The sequence below is a fragment of the Chrysemys picta genome, chromosome 2 (assembly GCF_011386835.1).
Source record: "Chrysemys picta bellii isolate R12L10 chromosome 2, ASM1138683v2, whole genome shotgun sequence".
Classification (NCBI taxonomy): Eukaryota; Metazoa; Chordata; order Testudines; family Emydidae; genus Chrysemys; species Chrysemys picta.
In genome coordinates, this window is record NC_088792.1 from 80,940,184 (window position 1) to 80,949,174 (window position 8,991).

General features: G+C 41.9%; 1 pseudogene; it reads left to right on the forward strand.

The window, feature by feature from the left end:
* The first annotated feature begins 206 nt into the window (after window positions 1-206).
* On the forward strand, window positions 207-7,098 carry LOC135981195 (collagen alpha-6(VI) chain-like; annotated as a pseudogene).
* The last annotated feature ends 1,893 nt before the right edge of the window (window positions 7,099-8,991 follow it).

Sequence of the window (8,991 nt, forward strand, 5' to 3'; positions counted from 1 at the left end):
ATCTTTAAGGAGCCAGCACCTGTAGGCCAGATCCTCAAATGGTATAAATCAGTGTTGCCAGTTTACACCAAATGAGGATTTGACCTCATTATGTTAAAGCGGGTATGAGCAATATGCAGTCAGAAGGAATGCTGGAGGTATTAAATTGTCCTTGCCCACTGAAGAAAGCTTGATAAGTAATGACTCGGTAAATTAATGCCTGAATCATGGCTGAAGAAGGCAAAGTACCCTTTGTAGATTTCCTGCATTTATTCTAAAGCATGTTCCAATGTCCTTCTTATACTTGATATGTGGAATTTTTCCCTCCCCCAGAACTGAAGCTTGGAACTTTGCTGCTGACGTTGTCTGTCATCATTACTGGGATCCACACTTCGGTGACTCAGAACCCAGGTAATTCAGTATCTTTTTTACACACTGTTATATTATGAACAGAGATTTTGTTATCACCAATTTTCCCCTTTAAAAATTCATCAGACGCTTGAGAATCTAGACTTGGAACTCGTATGCATTCATGCCTCTATGTGCTGTAGGCTGAAGTTGAGTTTGGACAATGGCTATAGACACTAGATACTACAGTAGTGGGCTCTATAGCAAACCCTAAGATGTGGGGCCAAGTTCAGAAGTGGAGATGCAAGTTAGTCATTGTCAAGGGTGCAGTTCCAAACTGGGATTTAGTGGTGAAAAAAGTAACAGCCCTGCAGCCCTTCCTCTCATGTGTAGTCCCAGTGAAGACTGGGAGGGATCTGGAACTCCACTGCTTGGCTCACAGCCTAATCACATACACCTAGGAAAGGTGAGTGCAAAAAAGCCACCAAATCAAAATTAATACCATGCAAAGGGACCCTAAAAACGGTCACACACATGGGCCCAGGGGAATTCAGTTGTATATCTGTTGTAGGGTTTTATATTGCCTACACAGCATCTGAGACACCACAGCATCTGAGACCCAGATTTTCAAAGGTTTTTAGGCACTGTTCTGCTCAGAGTTGCAACACCTAATTGATTTAGGCTCCTAAGTCTCAGTTTCAAAACTGACGTAGGCTTTTAGAAGCCAAAATCCTCCCTGACCTTGGCAAGATTGAGAAGTGTGTGTTTGTGTAAATATATATACGCACCTCCACAGCCGGATAACATATATCGATGAATAAGCATAGGAGGCTTTGATGGACTCCATTTATGTTAAAGCTGGATGGTGTTTGTGACAGGACAGAGAAAGCTTCTGCTCTTCAATCTGTGCGTACATGTGCACACAATCCAAGGACTAGTTGACTGGTTTCCAGAATATAAACTGAAATCCCTCAATTATTTTGCCTGTGTATTTTGTCTATACTGATGGAGGTTCTGGTGGAGTACAGTTGTTACATGCACACCCTATTTCTTATTGGATGAGCACACTAATTCATACGCACAATCAATATGATCATTTATAGTTCTTTGTGTAGGTCTATAGACTTCCAAGTGCTTTCTGTAGGTTGGACATTCCATAAGTGCTCTCTCAGGCAACTATTTTGTGCTGGCTCCCAAACCACAACTGAAATCTCCCTGTGATTTCTGTTTGTGGGGATAAAGGATAATCCTGGAGTGGCTAAATCACAGGGAATTAGGCGATCTGAATTTTATTTCCAGCCCAGTGACATAACAAAGTGCCAGAGGGTCATAGTCGGGGGCAGCTCCAGGCACCAGCGCAGCAAGCGTGTCCCTGGGGAGGCAAGGCGGGGGGTAGCCTGCTGGTCGCTGTGAGGGTGGCTTCAGTGGCAATTCGGCGGCGGGTACGCCAAGGGCGCGGGACCAGGAGATCACCCACAGAAATGCCACCAAATCCGCGTGACCAGTGGACTGTCTGCAAGCATGCCGCCAAAGGCGGCCTGACTGCCATGCTTAGGGCAGCAAAAAACATAGAGCTGCCCCGGTCCTAGTGAAAGAACAGGATAGGGGACACTTCCTGATTCTTAAATCCAGCCCCCCTCACACTCCCAGAGGACACTGAAAGCAATCTGTGGCCCTAGGCAACGCTTTAGTGTGCCATACCCACACCACTCAAATATGGCCTGGCTGCTCCTCTCTCAGGACTGGTGGATGGCCAGGTCAAATCTGCTGGCCAGAAATCTGCTTCCATAGGCATCTGCCTAGCTTCCTTGTATCTAGAGTGGCCTCAGACCACCCTCTCACCAGCTCCCCCACAGCTCCAATCCAGCTCCAGCCTAGTTTTCCTCAGCTCCCTCACAGCCCTTCGACAGCCACTCTCATTTGGCCAGTCTCTTTAGCATGTATTGTATTTCTAGGGCAAAGTTATTCCATGTTAACACCTTCTTGATTGTCTTGTAGCTCAGTGGTCCTCGAGCTTTTTTTTTGTGGGTCACTTGAAAATTGCTGAGGGTCTCGGCGGACCACTTAATGATCTTTCCAAATGTTGTTTGTATTGTTAGCTAACTATTGTAAAGCACTTTGGATAAAAGCGCTATATAAAAAAACCCTTAATAATCATTAATGGTTTTTGTTCTACAAATAAAAGCACACAGCTCATATTTTAATATCAGTAGACTTACCTTTCTAATGTGATGGATGTGTCCTCTCCCCCCCACTGTGCCAGCCGCCGAGCTGGGTTTGGGAAGGAGGGGTGTCTCTCCCCCGCCACTCCAGCCCCCAAGCTGGGGAAAGTTGCCTCTTTCTCAGGCCACCACAGGCCACCTGCACATTCCAAATTGCCCGCACCCCCTCTTCTCACCCCACTGCCTCCTCCCACCTATCCCCTATTCCCCACAAGGCCGCCACCTCACCTTACATGTGTGTCTTCTCCAGGGTCCAGGCACCTAATTAGTGAAACCACCTCTGCGCGACTCCATTAATTAGGTGGGTGGCCCTTCATTCTCTCGTGTGCGGTTGCCCAGGTGCGCACCTTAGAGGGAACTATCTGTGGACCACCTGAATGGAGCTCGCAGACCACTGGTGGTCCACAGACCACAGTTTGAGAACCTCTACTGTAGCTGCTTCCAAACAATGGCTGATTTAATACACACTGAAGGTTAGAGCTATAAACAAAGTTCATAAAATCAATCAGAATTCATGAATTCATAAATTGTTGTAGACATGTTTGTCCCCGGATATTTGAGAACAAGGTGGGTGAGGTAGTATCTTTTATTGGACCAACTTCTGTTGACGAAAGAGACAACTTTTGAGCTCTTCTGTAAGCTCAAAAGCTTGTCTCTTTCACCAACAGAAGTTGGTCCAGTAAAAGATATTACCTCAGTCGCCTTGTCTCTAAGTTGTACATAGACAGATTTCCCCAAACAGTCATATCAATCAATGAGGTTACACTGGTGTAAGTGGGAATAAATGAGGGCCTCTATTTTGAGGAAACAATAAACCACTATTGGCTTCAATGAAAGTTACTCATATTTAGTGGTGGCTAACAATCTAGCTTGCACAAGCTGAGGATCGGGCTCATTATATAAAAAATGTTATTGTATTTATTATCTCTAGATACAGTTGTTAAGAAAAGAAATACACTCCAAGGAAACTCTCTCTCACACATGCACATAATCCTCCTTCACCAATATTTATTCATTTCTTAGATCAATTTTATCACATTATCTGGCCTGCTAAAATAACCAATATGGTATCACAAAAAAAAAATATCTAAATATAGAGTTTCCACCACCATTATTTTAAGTATCTTGTACACATTCTCTGACAGTTTAGTTATGTATTTTAATGTGTATTATTCAGCTTGTCCTTTATAAGTTGCCAACATTGATTGAAAGCCAGTTGTGACACATCTTTTAGTTTAAAAACAAAAAATCTGTTCTTAAAACTGATTTGCTAATTCATCACAGATATGGCCAAAGAGAAGACAATTAATATCGCATTCATCTTCCCTTCATTCCTACTGCAGTGTGTGAGCGTGATTTAGTTGCTGAAATTGTGTTTGAAGTGGATGAGAGTGTTTCAAAAGCAAACTTTGACAACATTTAAACATTCCTGCAAGATACAGTCTCCTCTCTTGCTGTGAAGGTAACTGCATAAGGACTGGCCTGGTGATGTATAGCAGTCAGCCAAAAGTGATATCTTTCCTGAACACAGAAACAAATAAAACTGATATTCTAGAGAAAATAGAGAGCCTTTCTCCCGGGGCCAGAAAGGCCAACACCGTGCTACCACTAATGCTACAAGGAAAAGAGTCTTCTCTGAATGCACTGGAAATAGAAAGACCCAAAGGGTAGAACAAATAGTCATTCTGATCACCCACAGGCCCTTTGAAGACAACCTGCATGGCATAGCTAGTCTCCTTAGGAGACCCGGTGTGACTGTGTTCACCATAAGGATTGAAGGTGATAACAATCAGTTAACATAGGTAGCATCCTATCCTCAACAACAGTATGTTAAGTACGACATGCGTCTGACGAAGTGGGTATTCACCCACGAATGCTTATGCTCCAATACATCTGTTAGTCTTAAAGGTGCCACAGGACTCTCTGTTGCTTTTAACAGTATGTTACTAATCTACAGGCATTTTCTGACCTGCTAAATCAAAGCAAGATTTTTCAAAAGAAACTCTTGAATCAAATACAGAGCAAACTCTTTGTCCGCATTGGAAGTAGAGAACTTCTCAAAACAGGCAAACTTTCCACGGTAACTGCACTTCTATTCTCCTTTAGGGGAAGGGTTTTAATTAGCAATAGTCTGAATCAGAACTCGCTATCCCAGATCTGGTGAACTTTGAATCCGTACCCAGATCCACACTTCACACTTGGCCATTTTCTCTACAATGGACATTGGGGCAGTTCAGCTTTGGCATGAGACCTGGACCCAGACTTTATTTTTAACATATTGCCCATTTCATATTATTTAACTGAGATGACACAAAAATGTATATCCCCACTCTGCACTGGGATCTGTTAGCGCAGGTCCTTGGTGGCATCTCGCTGACTTCAGTGGGACCCTATGTGGATGTAAGAGTCCAAGCTAGGAGATACCAATACAGGATGAGTGCCTACATTATTTGATTTAGTTGGCTTAGTAGGTGGTTTTGAGTTGTTGTTGTTGTTTTTTACCTTTTCTTATGTATAATTATTTGTATATCCCCATAAATGGGCAGTGGATGTACAGAATCTATCTGGGAGCACTTCAATTTGTTTTTACATTACTGAAACATTCTACAGTGCCAACTTCCAAAACCAAATCATCCATTTTACTGGGACAAGCCCCAATCCTGCAAACAACTATGGACGTGCTTAACTTCAAACACCTGGGCAGTTCCACTGACTAAATGTATAGTGAGATGGGAATCTGGATTATAAAACTGGGTGAAACAATACAACAGCAGTTTTGGGATGTGAGAGGAGTTAGGCTTTAAATCTTGTTTCATTTAGAATGTACACTTTCTTTAAAAACCAATGTGAGTGGGTCCATTGTTAACTCAATGCTGATGAGTGTCAAAGCATCTCCTTGATTACTGTGGCGGCAGTGGCATCAGATCCTCAATGTGGAGTTGAAGGCCTTTTGTTTGCAAGTCAGCACTGAAAATCTGAGCCATTGGCCATCATCTGATTGATGAGCAGGAAAGATCGGCAGATGGCTTGGGTAAGATGAGGGATAGCATAAGAAGGATTTTTTTAAAAATTATGTTTTTTTTCTGGTTCAATCCTCATCTTGAGATGTGGAATTTGAGTGGGAGAATCAAAAATTTGTAAAAAGAACAGGAGTACTTGTGGCACCTTAGAGACTAACAGATTTATTAGAGCATAAGCTTTCGTGGACTACAGCCCACTTCTTCGGATGCAAGTGGGCTGTAGTCCACGAAAGCTTATGCGCTAATAAATCTGTTAGTCTCTAAGGTGCCACAAGTACTCCTGTTCTTTTTGCGGATACAGACTAACACGGCTGCTACTCCAAAAATTTGTAATTTGTCTCAATCCTGCAATGAGCTCCATGCAGGCAGACCCCTGTGCCTGCACAAAGCCCAGTTGATTTCTGCTGGGGTCCATGTGAGCATTGGGGTCCACCTGCACTGAGATCCTTACAAGATTGGGGCCTTAAATACTGTCAGTATGTCACAGGCAAAAAACTCAGAGCAAAGAGAGATTATGCACACCTCCCTGTGTCAGCAAAACCAATTGTACTTTATGGGGGATAACCCCCACTGAAGGCAGCTGGGGTCTCCACTGCCACTCTTCCTCAGGATTCCTGTTGGGGGACAACTTTTATATCCCACTGGGCGCCATTGGAATGCTGCTCGTGGAAAGCTACTTGAATCAGCTCACTCCATGGCTGCCCTAGTTGTGCTAACATTTCAGTCAACTCATCCTAATTTCTCCCAAACCCCCAGAGTATGAGGGATTTGCAATAGCACATTCTGTGGCAGACTTTCTGCCACTGTGGAACTTCACCATGGCTTATGCCATGGTAATCCCTGGTTGAATCTGCTCCCCCATCTATGGCTGAAATTTTCAGAACATTCTAGAGCATTTAAATCTATTTAAAACTAATGGAAAGTTTGTGTCTAAATCCAGCATACAGCTTAGAAAGAGCTCAGCCTAGATAAGGTGGAAGAGGTGTCTTGTGCATACCAGCCCTTATGCCACAGACAATTTCTCTTTCCATCCAGGATGAGTGGAGACAGAGGAAACTGATATTTATTTGCTCATTGATGGCTCATCAAGTCTTGACTATTTCGACTTTGTTGATAAGAATTTTTTGAAGGACGCGATTAAGATGTTTAACATAGGACTGAGTAAAGTTCAATTTGGAGCTGTGCAGTACTCGCACTTCAGTGAATTGGGGTTTGAACTTGATAAATACAATAAGACCAATGATTTAGTGAAGGCCATTGAAAATATCAGGCAAATAGGTGAAAATACCTGTAATGGGGCAGCTCTAATTTTCATGCAGACAGTATTAAAAAAGGCAAGGAAGCAGCGAGCTGGCAGGGCACCTTGTCACCTCATTGTCCTAACAGATGGGGAGTCATAGGACAATGTGAAGGAACCTGCGGAGAGACTGAGTAATGAGAAGGCCAATATTTATGCTATTGGAGTAAGATATGCTAATAAAACACAGCTACTTGAAATTTCAGGGGGTTCAAACAGGGATGCTTTTTAGACAACTTTGACTTCCCGAAAGACATAAAAAATGAGGTTGTTTGAAAGATCTGAAGAAGGTGAGAGAAATTTTGATTTTACCTTTGGAACTCAGAAAACTTTGTCTCCTGTTGATTTAGCAAACCAATTATGACAAGTATATAATATGATGAGGCTAATATTCTAGTTTGAATAATTAAAGTGAACAACAGTCTGAATTTCAAAGGTGACTAGTGATTTTTGGTGTCTTGCCTGTTGCCAGACACCATAAAAAGGGATGATTTTCAGACAGCATTCAGCACCCATCCTCTGAAAATCAGGCTTCTCTGTGGTGTCTCAAATTGGTCATCCAAAAACTGAGACTCCCCAGATCACTAGTTGCTTTTGAAAATCTGGGCCAGTGGATATATTTTTTTGACGTATCTTGAATGAGGTAAAATTCTGAAAGCCAGTTATAAAGAATGAAGTTTTCTTTATTGCAAGAAAACAAAGCAATTTTGCCATGTATAGCCACAGTATATCGTTTTTTAAAAAGCTCTTTTTGACATAGATTAAAACTAGGCATAAAAGTATTAGTTTTGCTACCTTCTTTCTTCTCAGTCATGTACCAAAGAATATGACTTTACATCTAAAGGCAACTGTCCAGAACGGAGTAAGTTTTCTCCCAACTAATCATTTTGTACTGCCATGTTCCTTAATTAAGGATTGTACAAATGCCCACAGTGCACTAGCTCTAGTCTCAGGTGGCAATCTGGTGATCTGGCTATTAACATTATTATTTGTGTAAGATTGCAAGTTGCCAACAACCCCATAAGGTGGGAAGAAAATGAATGCAGTGAAGATCAAGCTAACCCCTGCAGCAATATGCAGCGTGAAGCAGGAGTTTGTGATCAACAGGCACATATTAAGAGTACTATAGTCATATTGCTTGTTTGCCCTGTAAACTCCTGAATCTTTTTGGTAAACTGGGGAAACAAACAGGACACATCCTTCCTGTGCATGTGTCCATACAGGCTGTGCAAAAGTGTCCTTCAATATCTCTCTACAATTAAAGGGAAACTGTCAAGGTAGAAAACAGCCAAATTCTGATCAGCTGTGTGGGTTTTTAATTTCTTTTTTCAAAGTACCACATTACTTTTCAAACAGTTCTTTACTGTTGTCATTGTTGTTGTTTGTTTTTAAACTGCAGGTAAAATATCTGTATAGTAGAGTTTCCCTTCATAACATTTCCCGATCAAATTCCCACTGAAGACATTAATAGTGTCCCATAAATCCTAGAGTTTGGATCTGTGGAAGTAATAGATTTGGAGAACTCCAGTGCTTGGTCAGTAATGAAGCTTTATTGAACATTCACAGAAAATTTTCATGAAGAAAATTTCATTATAACTTTTTAGCATACGGATTGATGGAGTGAGTAAGTAGAAGTGGTAAAAAAATCAGTATTTATTTGGTTTGGGGAATTTAGCTCACACCTTAAAATTTACATTTGTTGTTTGTCTCCTTTCTGATGAACTGAGAGACATATTTCTGCCTCAGTTATGTCCATTTATTTTTACTTTTAAAATGTGCAGCCTGCGTTGTTTTATACCAATTTCTTCCTTCTGTAGCCTGCAGAGAAATCAAAGTTGACTTAATGTTTCTAGTGGCCAGTTCTGGGAGCATAGGACCAGATAACTTTGTGAAAATGAAAAATGTCATGAGAGAACTGTTGAACAAATCCGATACTGGCACAGAAAAAGTGCACGTTGGGGTCGTCCAATTCAGTCACATAAATAAGCACCACATGATTTGGCCTAATGGATGATTGCTGCTCAGGAACTAGCTAAGCACAGACATGTCAGGGGTGTTGCAAGTGGTGACTGAGATGCAGTGGCAGAGTTCTGAGGAAATGTAGAGCAGCAACATGATCTGCATA